Source organism: Vipera ursinii (assembly GCF_947247035.1).
Source record: "Vipera ursinii genome assembly, chromosome: 5".
Classification (NCBI taxonomy): domain Eukaryota; kingdom Metazoa; phylum Chordata; class Lepidosauria; order Squamata; family Viperidae; genus Vipera; species Vipera ursinii.
In genome coordinates this window covers 74,886,715-74,901,119 of record NC_139518.1, presented here as the reverse complement: position 1 = coordinate 74,901,119, position 14,405 = coordinate 74,886,715, and positions in this window count along the sequence as shown.

The following is a 14,405-nucleotide window of genomic DNA, read 5'->3' as shown; positions in this document are numbered from 1 at the left end:
TCCTCACACTTCCTTCGGAGAAATAAACCAGATCCCGGAGGGTTGGATTTCTTCCCCCCAACCCCCTTTTCTAGTTGCCTGGCAAGTTCAGAGAGAATGCCTAGTATAAAAAGGAATTGGTTACATTGTAATGGATAGCAGACAGGTGGAATAAACAAAAGGTTACATTTAATGTAGCCTGTTCCCTCTCCCCCTTGGGAATGGCAGAATCCAGGGGAAGATGAGATTTGGTTTTTTCACAGAGAATATAGTTAGAAATGAAATATAAATGGATTCTGACAATTTTCTTCTTTGGAAAAAAGAATCAGTTTGACTACCTCTGCTATTCTTTGCTGTGAGGAATAATACATTCCTCTACTGACTCATTAATATTTATCATAATTCGTATTAAGGGAGTCCTCTATATAAGTTTGGGGGGGGTTAGCCCTAAAGAGAGAAAACACTTTCCCTATTTCCCTTGAATATTTTACTAACTTTAAACAATACTCAAATATTAAATATAAAAGGGAAAACATAACAAAACAAAACAAAAACAACAATAAAGGAAACGTCTTCATTTTAAACCCAGAACCCAAAACTACATTAGAACTTTCTCAGCATTACATTAAAAAAAACCCAGAGGACATACATTTACAAACTCATTGTATACATATAAAGCTACCTTAATGTTTTCTTTCAATACATATGTCAAAGCTTGTAAAAAAATCCATCCTAACTAATTAAATCATTAAATTTAAGTATTTCCCTCTAGCTTGTCTTCATAAAATGAAATCTTTTTTTTCTCAAGACTTGTTTTTTATCAAGTCTTTTTTCTTCAAGAAGTTCTCAGCCTTATTTATATCCATAAAAAGAATGTCCCAAGATTGTTTTGTTAAACATTGTAGATTAACCTGGAACAAATCCTCATAGAATAAAGTTTCCATCTCATATGTTTTTTTCCCTCAAAAGAGTTCTCGGCTTTATTGATATCCATGAGGAAAAAAATCCCAAACTTGACCTCTTAAGAGTTGTGAGTTTATTTGACGCTTTCGTTCCAGTTGCGCTGGGAGGATTATATTCAAACCATCATCATAATAGAAGCTCGTGTCAGCTTTCAAAGGTACAGTTAGGTTATTTGTGTTGTCCAGCATTAGTAGAGTTGACACAGTAGATTGATAGTTTTCTTCAGTGGGTTGATAATCTTTTTTTAACATCCTCTATATCATTAGTATCTTTAAACCCTGGGTGATTTATAGTATAATTAACTTCCTGTATAGACTTTTGGAAGATTTCTTTGATGACAGGCTGCAGCTCAGAGTTAAACATCTTTATGTTTAACTTCAGCTCCTTCTAGTAGCCAAAGGATGTTATTTATTTCTTTATTTTTTGTTGTTGTTTTTTCCTATCCCTTTTCTGGCCAATGAGAGTTCATGAAAATTGGAGAATTTCAACCACCACCACAAGAAAATACAGGGCTACAAACTATTTTAAAAGTAGTAAACTAAAAGCCACAACTTTTATTCTTATATTTCAAAAGAAAAAAAATACTCCACACTTCCTTCTTTTGGCCTCCAGCAACCCTCTTCTTTGTCATTTAACAACAAAGGGGCCTCAAAGATGTGTATAGCTTCAAAAAGGAGGGGTAAGCTGTAATTAAAGAGAGCCTCTTTTATCTCATAAAGATAATAATCTCATCAATTGATTAAGAAATGAAGGGCACGACTTCCGGTTTGCCATCACGACTGCCATGGCCACTGGAAGTCAAGCTCAATCTTCCATGTTTGGCTTCGCTCCATGGGGAACCCTGGAAAGGGTCGAAAGTCGCCCTTTAGGGGTGATGAGCAAGGACTTCCACTTGATCATGGGAAGGCAGCAGCCCTTCTGCTCGATCTGGGGCAGCCCTCTGTTGTGATTCAGGGTCAGCCTGTGGGTTCGGCAGTTGGGTCGGACGTTTCAGAGGAGGAGGAGGGGGGTGTTGGAGACCTTGCTGATGATGGACTTGGGGCTCCGCAGAGCCCTCAGCCAGGACCCTCCCATCTGGTCATGACCCACAGCTGGCCCTGTTCAAGGACGCCCGACGCAGGAGGCAGTCAATCAGGAGTAAACAGAGGAAGGCAATGGGGCACCTCAGAAGGAGGCAGAGAGAAGCCACGCCCTGAACTGTTTAAAAGGGGAATGTGTGGGAGGGCTGGTTTGCTGAAGGCAACCATTTGAATAGCTCCTGTTTCATGGTTCGTGTTTGCTCTCTTTGCTCTGTTTGCTCTGTTTTATGTTAATAAATTTGGCAGGCTTAGTTCCAGCCTCTTGCCGTTTTGTAAAAGGGGTTGTCCCTGCCTTTTCTGCAGGGCCGGTAGTAGGCTGGTACAGAACACCCTCCAAACCGGCAGAGGAAAGACCAGCCTTAGTAATATGGCCCATCACTAGGGTGCAGATAGCCGAAGTCAACTTACCACCAAGCACTTCGAAAGCAACACAGATGAAACTGGGTGAGATCCAATCTTCTCTTTACCCTAAGTATTTTGTTTTCCTGTAAAAGCTGCCCAAAGTATCTTTTCCCTTCTTGAGGAGAGAGGGAAGGGAATTCCTATCCCACCGTCTAACAATAGTGGTGGTGTCAAGCCCCGTGGGCTCGACAATCAATGGGGGGGGGGGAAACACAGCACTTTCTGAGTGGTTCCACCAGTGGACCCAGCAGAGACAGCCAGCTGGGAGGATCGTTGGCCCATTCATGCTGCTGCCAACCAGCTGGATGTCTGGGACAGCCTCCAAGCTACCGCCAAGCCCCGGGAAGCAACAGGGCTGCCTCCCAATGCCACCAAGCAGCTGAGAGTTCCAGTGGCCTGTTCCAGCTACCACTAAGCAGCTGAGCAGGCTGGGACAGCCTCCAGGCAGCTGTAGCATGGCCAAGCTCTGGGGCCCAACGGGGCCGCCTCCTGATGCTGCCGAACAGCTGAGCAGTCCAGGGTGGGTTCCGAATGGCGGTGACATGCCCAAACAGATGGGAGGCCTGCCGATCATCTGATTAAATCCACAGACTTACCAAGCCAGAGGACTAAAGCCGAGCCATGGACTAACGATGAGTAATGCCGTAAGGAAGGCAGGCGGGACTGGAATCTGGGTGTTTTTAAAGGCAATCACTGGATGCGTGTCTTCTATAAGGGAAGGGTGGAGCTGCAGGGGGGAAGGTATTTAACGTACTGGGAGCAAACAACTCCCAGCGCTGACTTTGTTTGCGAACCATTAAAAGCATCTATTGCAACATTCTTGTTTACCAGTCGCCTGTTATTCTGTGTTTGGGTGGAAGAGACCAGGGACTGGTAAAGACATTGACAGGCAACTGACTACCCAGGAATTAAAGCACTAAAAGAATATCTTTAATCTAATTGGATTTATACATTACTGAAATTTGGGGACCAAAATTTTTCCTACTTTTATTGGAGACTTTTGATTTTATCTACAAAAAAGAAATAAAATTGGAAAAAGGATTATAAAAAATTTGGACTTAAAAAACTTTAAATGGCATCTTGTGGTGAAGTTTGATATTACAACTTGTTATTTCCTAAAAGAGACTTGGCTCGAAGCCCAGAGCTTAGGTAAGGCTCTTCTCACCTGTGAGAAACTCAGCTGTAAGAGAACAGCTGGGTGCCATAACTGGCTTACTTGAACTGTGAATGTAAACCTTTACTGACTTTCAGAGTTATTTGTAGGGAATTGCCTTCCTATCTCTTTATTTGAGGAATATTGGTTACTATATGAGATGATGAAATACCTTGGACTATAAAATCTTGCTTGACAAATGATTTCTACTATAATGACTATTTATAATCACATGAAAGAGATGGATGAGGACCAGGAAAAGATTCTTTCCATGCTGAAAGCAATACATGAAACTATTCTTTCAGCTTTTGACAAAATAAGATGTTACAGAAAAGAACAAGATATCATCTTAGATATACAATTCCAAATTCTGACTACAACTAAAGAACTAAGAACGCAAAAGGTAACAGAAGAAGTGGAGCAATCAAATACTAAAACAAAGGACTTAATTGCCCAACAAATACAGTCAATGGAATATCCAGAAAAGGATATTGAAATGAAAATGGAAAAGACTTTCTATATAAACCAAAAGAAATCTGAGGAGCAACAAGAAAAACAGACTGAATGGAAGATAAAGATACCAGGACAATTATGGGGATTTGGAATAATAGGGAGGTGATTTAAGGAGTACAAATGGACTAGCCCTTCCAAAAAATGGCAACTATCTCTTATTCCATACAATATATATTATAATAATAGAGGGAGATCTATTTGATGATTTAAAAGTGTTGATATGGAAGGCTAGTTGGCAAAGAAAGAAAGTCAGAATAAGGCTGAAGAAAATTGGGGTTTTGATTTATTAGAGGGGATTTCATATTACTAATTAGAGGGAGAAGGGAGAAGTTGAGATAAGGGAAATTTTAGTCATTAAATTTAAAATATTTGGAAATTAGTCAAAAATAAGGATGCTATTTGTTTAATACTTAAAAATTAGACCCAAAAGAAAAAAAAATATTATGAACATGGTTGATTTATTGATTAACTCAGACAATATAAATAATGGGCTTTGATTTATTAAAGGGGATACTGTATTATTAATTGATGTAAGATGGGGGAAAGAGATAACTTTTAGGAAATAGAACAAGATTATACCCAAATAGATAAGATGTGTATTTTGAATATTAGATTCTGTTATGAATTGAGATAAAGGAAACTTTGGTTACCTAAAACCTGGAAATTATAAATAACAAATGTTAAATTTGAATATTGATGGGAAACTAAAAATTGGGAAAAACTAATAACAGAACATTGATTGAATGTAAAGATTGAATGTAAAAGTAATTAAGATATGTATAAGCTAAAAATTAGAAAATTAATAATTTTTTTTAAAAAAAGAAATGAAGGGCACAGTTTATTGTCCATTTGAAAAATAAATTCCAAAAATTGCTCTTTTATCCAACTACTACAGCGTGATTTCTGCCCTGTCCCCCAGCTTCAGCTCACCAGATATTCTGAAGTATGGCTTCTAAAATTGCTTGCAGACAGTTGCTGTTATTGGAGGATCTTGAGGGATGATTTTGGGACTCTCCCTAATCCAGGAGGGTCAAATTAACAAGAGGAAGCCTGTTCCTTCTATTGTTAAGTTGGAAAAATGGCAGTCAGGAGAGAGGAGATTTTTTGGGTGTGTCAGCTGGCCAAGTTCTTCATCGGAAGTGTCCAAGATTCTGTCAGTGCTGATTGTGTTCAAGTGGTACTTCAGTTATTTTGGATTACACTCAAGGCACGTATTACTATCAGTACTACTTTGTTTTCTTTTGCCAGAGTCATTCTATTTCTATTTGGATTAGAGTTGAACCTTCTAGTAAAATTTTTCAAGCCTTCTCTACTCATCTGAGACTAGGAAAGTGACCTTCGGCCGAAGCAGGTAATGATGTGCAGGCTCGGAGGTTTTATAACAAAATACAGGAAACCAGAATTTGCCTTCAAAAGTACATGTTTATTCAGCTGAATAGAGACGGGCTTTTCTAAAACAAATGTGAAAAGCATCACATAGCAAAGATGTCTTATTTTTATACTATTTTGGTTATATAAGCACTTCACCCAGCAAAGCTGGCACTCAGAAGATTAAGACTTCACCCCTTAGGGCTGGCACACTATAGATAAGAAACTAGAAAGCCGAAGTAGCTAGCAGGTTCCCTTTGGGGTGTTTCCCCAGGACACCATCTGTTCATTCTGGGTGTTTCCCCAAGACTCTCGCTGTCCCCGGGTGAGTTAGAACATTGGGTGTTTCCTTTGCTGTCCTTTCATGACCCAGCATTCAGAAGCCTGCAAGTGACCAGAGAAAGAGGGGCCATCTGGACACATTCACTGTCCCCTAAGTCCTGATCATCAGTAATGGCAAACTACTTGTCAAGAAAATGGCAGGGACTTGTCCAAGCTGTTGCCAGGTATGAAAATTAACCTAAGCTACAGAGGGAGAAGGAAGAGGAGGAGGAGGAGGAGGAGGAGGAGGAGGAGGAGGCTGTGAGATGGGAGTTGTGGAGAGTTGGAAACCTGTTGAAATTAAGAGCTACAGTGATGAGCCATGGGTCCTCCTGTCCTTATCCATTTACCCAGCATGCTTGATTGAGTGAATGTGAGAATGGTGGTGGTGGGGGGGAATGGCAGAGCTCTTAGGGAAGGTTGGTCAGGGTAGTAAGGGATCACCTCCGGAGAGCTAGGTAGGATCCTTGGCTTCAGTACAGAATAGGACTTTCCCCTCAAATATGCAAAGCCTTTAGGTCAGATGTGTCTAATCTGAGCCACATGTGGTCCTGGACTGCTTGTAATGCGGCCCCACAAAATTGCAAATGTTTAACATTATTATGCAACTTATATTCATTAACTACATTACATATTTTACTGTATATATGGCCTAAGACAATTCCTCCTCACTCAGTGCAGCCCAGGCAAGACACAAGGTTGCACACCCATGCTTTAAATAGTTGTAGACCTCTACCTTTTCTTAATTTTATTTTTTTTATAGACTAAATGTACCAAATCTTTGCCATAGATTTATGGATCTGTAGTCAATCTGAAGAACTTTTTGAGTCTATTTCATTTTCTCCATATGCCCTTTAAAGTGTGATGCCTAAAACTGAATGTCATATTCAAAATGTGATTGAACCAGTATAGATAACATTGCTATCTCCCTCGATCCTAATTCCATGAATCAGTGGTGGGATTCAGCCAGTTTGCACCACTTCAGCAGAACTAATTCAGCTAATTCTTTGTTGCCCAGGCCCAGAATGGACTTCTGGAAGTGGCATCCACACAGAGAACCGGTTATTCACATATTTGAATCCCACCACTGCCATGAATTATAAATACAGGTCAAGATTGTATAAGTACCACATTGTTCTATTACTAACTTAAAATAGGTTAATAATCTGAATCTGTACAAAAACCTCAAACATGATTGCATTAATGTACAAATCATTTATTGAAGTCAAGTTAGAGGCATAATTGGTTAAGAAAAATTGCGATGAACTAAATTGTCAACATTTATTTTCAGCTAGGTTTCATTCTGTACTTCTAAATTAAAATAATTATGGAGGGAGGAGGATAACCTTATTGCAATAACCTTATTGCATCAAATTGCATCATGCCTTCTTAATTCAAAGACTTCCAATTACTGGAATCATTTAACTGCCAAATAAATATTGGTAAGTGTGCAACACTTGCAAAGGAAGGGCAAGCACACCATTCTGAAGCACCTTCCCAGTTTAGAAATTATATTATTATTATTATTAATTTTATTTGTATACCGCCCTTCTTTCGAAGGACTCAGGGTGGTGAACAGGGCAGTACATATTAAAAGACAAAATACAAAAATTAAAAGAGATTAAACAAAATGCCCACAGCTCTTACAATAAGTTAAAACACATTAAAAGTAATAAAACCCAACCCCATCCCATCAGGCCAGGCCAGCTTGTTCGAAGAGATAAGTCTTTAGATCGTGCCGGAAGGAGCGCAGGTCGGGCGCCATCTGGAGCTGAACCGGAAGACTGTTCAATAAATCTGGCGCGCCCACAGAGAACGCCCTCCCCCTGGGGGCCACCAGTCAGCATTCTTTGACCGGTGGCACCCTGAGGAGGCCCTCTCTGTGGGAGCGTACTGGGCAGAGGGAAGTTGATACCGGCCGCAGGTGCTCCCCAAGGTATTCCGGACCCATGCCATGTAGGGCTTTGTAGGTCAATACCAGCACCTTGAATCTCACCCGGAAGACAACTGGAAGCCAATGCAGCTCACAGAGCAGAGGTGTAACATGGGAGTATCGGGAAACTCCCAGCACAACTCTCGCGGCTGCATTCTGTACCAGTTGGAGCCTCTGAGTGGTCTTCAAGGGCAGCCCCATGTAGAGAGCATTGCAGTAGTCCAAACAAGAGGTCACGAGCGCATGAGTGACCGTACGTAAGGCATCCCGGTCTAAATAGGGCCGCAACTGGCGCACCAGGTGAACCTGGGCAAAGGCCCCCCTAGTCACAGCTACTATATGGTCTTCTAAAGAAAGCTGTGAATCTAGGAGGACTCCCAAGTTGCGAGCCCTATCTACGGGGGGTAATAACTCACCCCCCATAGAAAGAGATGGGATATCCTGAATATCCCGAGATGCCGGTACGCACAGCCACTCAGTCTTGTCAGGGTTGAGTTGAAGCCTTTTCCTCCCCATCCAGACCCAAATCGCCTCCAGGCAGTGGGACATCACGTCGAGGGCATCACTGGGGTGGTTTGGGGTTGAAATGAAAAGCTGGGTATCATCAGCATACTGATGATACCCAACTCCAAAACCACGAATGATCTCACCCAGCGGTTTCATATAGATGTTAAACAGGAGAGGCGAGAGGACCGACCCCTGAGGGACTCCACAAGCGAGAGACCTCGAGGTCGACCTCTGCCCCCCTGCCAACACCGACTGTGAGCGTCCCAGGAGATAGGAGGAGAACCACTGAAAAACCGTGCCTGCCACTCCCAATCCCCTGAGATGCCGTAGCAAGATACCATGGTCGATGGTATCGAAAGCCGCTGAGAGGTCTAATAGGACTAGGACAGAGGAATATCCCCTGTCCCGAGCCCTCCAGAGATCATTCACCAGAGCGACCAATGCCGTCTCTGTGCTGTACCCGGGCCTGAAGCCCGATTGGTACGGGTCTAGAAAATCCGCTTAATAACATTGCTATTGGTTTTCCTAGCAATGTATATAAATGGAAATAATCAAACAGTTTTACTTAGGAAATATGTCATCAAGTCTGTGGCAATCACATAGATTTTCTCCATGATGATCTGTCTCTAACCTGGTCTTTCAATGGTGCACTAATGGCCTTTGTAACTGACACAGTTCACCTTGCTGCTGGCCATCCTCTTGTTATCTTCCCTTTCACCTACCCCAGCATTCAAATCTTTTTTTTTTGTATATATTTTATTGGTATTTTTTAACATAACATAAATCATTCAGTAATTTGTAAACAGTATGTTGTCTGGATAACATTTATAAGACAATCTTTAACAATTGATTTCTATAATCTATATTCCATATGTTAATTTCATTTGATTTCCCCTTTCCCCAAACTATCTTTCTTTGCAAAACATTAGATTAAGACAATTCTCATTATTTTGATTAACAACAATTAAGTATATAGTTTTTCCAATAATCCTATTTGTCATTTTAGTTGCCTTATTGTAAATCCTGTTACCGTTCTTATTTCAGCTTATTTCTCCCCCCAAATTCTAAATATTCTTACTAATGACAATTTTTTCAACAATTAACTACATTTACATTGGTGGATTTAATTCTATTTTTTCCATATAAGCCCTCTCATACTTTTATATTTCTTAATTAATAAGTAAAAAAATAGAAAGAGAAAAGAAAAGAGGAGAGAGACAAAAAAGAGGAAAAAAAGAAAAAAGACAAAAAGACAAAAGCACTGAGATACAAAAAATAACATTTAACTTAAAATATGTATCCCTCCTAATTTAATATATATTTATTCCCCCAATTTCTTATTCTTTTTGACCATAGCTGAGAATGTATTTAATTTATTTAAACTTTAAGCATTCCATTCAGTAGATCTAATCATCTAATCCTTTAACTCTCATTCAAAATACATTTTAATGCTTTTCTTATCATCACATTTAAATAACTAAAATGTTTGCTTTATTTAAATCATTTCAACTTTTTTTAGAGAAAGGAAAAGGAAAAAAAACGTATTGTATTAATTAAAAAAAATTCATCCAAGTGTAATATATTTCAAAGTTTTTTCATTTCTTTAGCTATATTCAAACAAATGTTTCTTATTATATTTGTTAACAAAAAGAAGAAAAAAACATCTCTCTAAGAGTAATATATTCCAAAGCTTTTCCATTTTTAGCCATATTCAAACAAATGTTTCTTTTTTAAGTATTCTCTCTGATAAGTCCCATCATCTATTTTCTTGATTTCCATTTTAATCTTTTTTCTCTGGCCATTGCCTTTCTTAATCAGTATGTTTTGCTGCATCATTCATTTCCCTGTAAAGTATTTTTTCTCATTCTTTTCCTTATGTTCAAAGTTGCTTGGACGTGTTGAAATATTTCCCATTTGAATTAAATCATGACTTTTATTTTATATGGTTCCATCTTTAAGTCACTATCCTCAGAATTATGTTCAGTCATCTCTACTGTATTTTCCTGGGATATTTCTTGGAGTGAAATTAAATTGGAGATAAGTTGATTCATACTCTCAAGGTTGTTCTGTATTTCTTTGTAGTTTAAAATCATTGTCCTTTGAAATTGTTGCTGCTTATCATATGTTTCCTTTTGTGAAGTATTCATTGCTTCAGATTTGTTACTCTCACTTTGTTCACACAGCTGCATTTTCTAGGAACTTTGAGGTTCAGAGAAAAAAAGAATCCTCACCCACAAGTAGGTGTCAGCGTTTGCTCATTTTTCAGGTCTTTCTAGTCTTTTTTCTCTCTCTACAGGGTAAGTTTCACTGCTTCCGGTAACCAAAAGGAGGGAGTAAAATCTCCCTCCTTTTTTTTCCAGAGATCTCTTATTTTGGGGACTTTCTTCTTCAGGAAAATAGGTAGGATAGAGAAAATCAATATTCTTACCCAGATTCAAGCATGCTGTTTTAAATCCGCTTAGTTTAAAAGCTTATGACTTCCGTTGTCTCCAACTATGACTGGACATGGAGTTAGCCAGCCTTTTCTTCTGTTGATTTCTGGGAGGCTTCTCCTGGACCGTTTGGGGAGACCGCCATATTTCCTAAGTCCCTGGGATTTCCCTCCTTCATTCCACCCCTTCAGGGTGGGTTCTGGCCCCTTAGGGTCCCCAACAAAAAGAAATTTCAGCCGAAGAGTTTGGCATTCCGAATCTTTAGACTGCTTGCTGGAAAACAGGAACAGGAAGTCCAGCATTCAAATCTTTTCCAGGGAGCTGGGTCTTCACGTAATGTGTCTGAAGTAAGATAACTTGCAATTGATCATTTGTTCCTTGAATGAGAACTCTGGGTTGATTTGTTCAATAATCTATTTGCTTATTTTCTTGATTGCCCACGGTATTTTCAGGAGACTTCTCCAATACCATCATTCTAAAATGATGGGATGATGAAGCATGATTCTGTTACTATAGCTGTTACAATAAACATAGTTCTGTCTTATATGATGTTGGTTTCTCAGTCTTGTCTACAGGTAGACCTCAACTTCTGACCATAATGGATTCTGCCAAATATGGTCATAGGTTGTGACGGTTGCAAAGTAGATCATCATGTGATTGAGGCCACAGTTTTTTGTGTTGGTTGTTAAGTGAAGACAGTGGTTATCAAGCAAATGTGGCAATTGTTAAGCAACAGTCATTAAGTTAATTCATTGTTCACTATGGTGCTTTTGCTGAAAACCAGAAGTAAATGCTGGAGGGCTTTTTGCAAAAAAATAAATAAATAAATTATGGTCACATAATTACAGGACTCTGTAAATGGCTGTAAATATGAGCTGGTTGCTGAGTGTTTGAAATGTGGTCTTGTGACTATGAGGGAAGGCAATAGCAATAGCACTTAAACCTATATACTGCTTCACAGGACTTTGCAGCCCTCTCTAAGCAGTTTACAGAGTTTGCCCCCAACAATCTGGGTCCTCATTTTATTGACCTCAGAAGGATGGAAGGCTGAGTCAACCTTGAGCCAGTGAGAATCAAACTGCTGGCAGTCGGCAGAATTAGTCTGCAATACTGCATTCTAACCACTGAGCCACCAAGGTCAGGCAACTCTCAGAACTTTGGGGGATCCGTTGTAACTTTGGTTGCTAAGCAACCAGTCATAAGTCAAGGACTCCCTCTACCATACATTCCCGTTTCCCTGGGATCACCCCAATTTAAATCTACTGTACTGGTTTATTATTTGCCCTGGGTTTATACTTTCAAGTACCCCATTCCTTCCCCCCCTCAGTGCTGGCCTGTGTGCTGCTGCTCTACTCTCTTACACAATGCTCTTTTTGCATGGTATTGCTATCCTCTTCTCCATAGGACCAGCTTGTGTGCTGCCACTGCCTTTCCCCACAACAGGGCTGGTTTGTGTACGGAAAGAATATGGCAGCATGGAAACCACCATTGCAGGAAAGAAAGTAGAGAAAACATCTGGAGTCCTTCCAATGGAGGTAATAGCAGAGAAATAAACAAACATTGTCAGAGTATGCACAGTCTTATTGTGCTGAGATAACCCAGGAGTAAACACAGTAAACAGTAGTTTGTATTAAATGGTGGTTTATCTTACACTATCTACAATATCATACACTAGGAACAATATACATACACAGATCCAACAAACCACAAACCACAGAAAATGGAAGAGAGAGAATACATCAGCAGAACCTTCCCCTTATACAAATGCTCTTAAAGAGACATAGACTCTGCTGAGTCATTCCCATCATTACATTACATCTTACATCTTACACTACATAAGCTGGTTAGCTATTAAATCAATACTTTGACACTCCTCCCATTTAAAGCTAAACAGCTGTTATCCCAAATGCTTTTATATACTCTTGATCAGTCAAACTTGCAACGTCACGTGACATCACACAATGTATCAGTCTGGTTTTGCCATTGCCAGCAATTGGGTGGGCGCGGCTTCTGGATGATGCATCTGGCCCGTGGTCGGCAGTTTGACACCCCTGCACTTGATGCTTGCCTGCATTTAAAAGCTTAGTCAACATGTCAGCTATATTGTTGTCAGTGGAAGAATGCTGTAACTTTATTAGTTTATCCTTTACAGCCACCCTGACATTACAATATTTTATGTCTATATGTTTGCTTCTGCTTCCAATACGTTCTTCCATTGCCATCTTTATACGTGCAACATTGTCCTCAAATATTGGCACAGCTTCTTTTACATCAATACGTACATCTCTTAGTAATTGGACATTTTTTTCTGTGTTAATCCTTGCACAACTAACCTTATACTGCAGTTCATTATTGTGTAAAACCTTCTTTTTATATACCCATTTACACCCCATGGCCTTTTGTCCTCCTGCTAATCTCATAAGGGTAAATACCTGAAGCACATTCATAGACTCCATTTCTCTATCCATAGCCTCCTTCTATTTATCCTGTTCTACTTTAGGCAATGACATCATTTCTCAGTAATTACAGGGTTCATACCTTACACTATACACTATAACCCCACTTGCTGAGAACCAACTGGGAGGTACGCCTTTATTGCTATGTTCAGACCTCCTTGGAATCATCTGTTCCTTGTTTCTGTGACTTCTTTATTTACCTCAGGTCTATCATCTTCTATTTCTAGTATTTCTGACCTGCTCTCCTGTTGTTTCTTCATTGGGCTGTGGGTAGCCTCATTTTCTTGCAAACTAGCACTACGTGTTGGCATGAACACCTCGATGTTAGCATGCACCTTGTCCCAATTGCTTTGTTCTGCAAAACGCCTTATGCCTAAGTTCCTCAGCCACTTTTGGAAATCGTCAGATATAAACTCTGTTCCCCTGTCTGTTTACAGCTGGCGTACTTTATGGCCATATCTTCACTCTACAAAGTTCACCCATTGCCTGAACTGTTGTAGAACTTCTGTTCTGCTCTTTAATAAATAGCAAAACTCATATCTGGTGTAGTCATTTACTAAGACTAGTACGTACCTAGCTCCCCCTAGAGAGGAACCAATTAAATCAATGTGCATTAACTGCAAAACTCTGCCTTGAGCTTTTCTTACTTACAGGATACACTCTGGACTTTGACAAATAGTGCAATCTAAATAAGTGTTGCATTGCTTAATGTTAAATCCCTCAACTAGGTCTGGCATCCTTTGCAGTACTCTAAAACGTGCATGACCTAACCTCCTGTGTAATAGATGTATGCAATTATCATGCGTGGGAATGTTGTAATTGTTCATGCACAACCATCCTGCTGCTTCCATAATATGTATAAATTATCCATCTTAACAATACACCTTTCCTGATGGTATATTGACCCTTTGCAAACAGTACTTCATATCCTATATTATCCAAGCTTGAATACTGAGTAAATTATGGTCTACCTCTGGTACATATAATACATTATCCAACGTTTTCCCAATACCAGTTACATATACTTTATGTTCCCCTTTAATGGCAGACTGTTGTCCATTATCTAAGCTAACAAATGTTTCCTTAGCTGGTCTTAGGTTTGAAAATATTTGGGGGTCATTTGCAATATGCTGATTTTCCCCATGGTCCAATAACCAAGTGTTTTTCACTGTTAAAGTTGCTGCCAGGTAAAATGTCTCTGGAGATGTTCTGCAGAACCACACTTGAAGCAGCATTTCAACGTGCAAATGTTCTCGGCTGCTCTGCTGGCATTTTTGGATGTTGTAGTTCTAGGCCTCG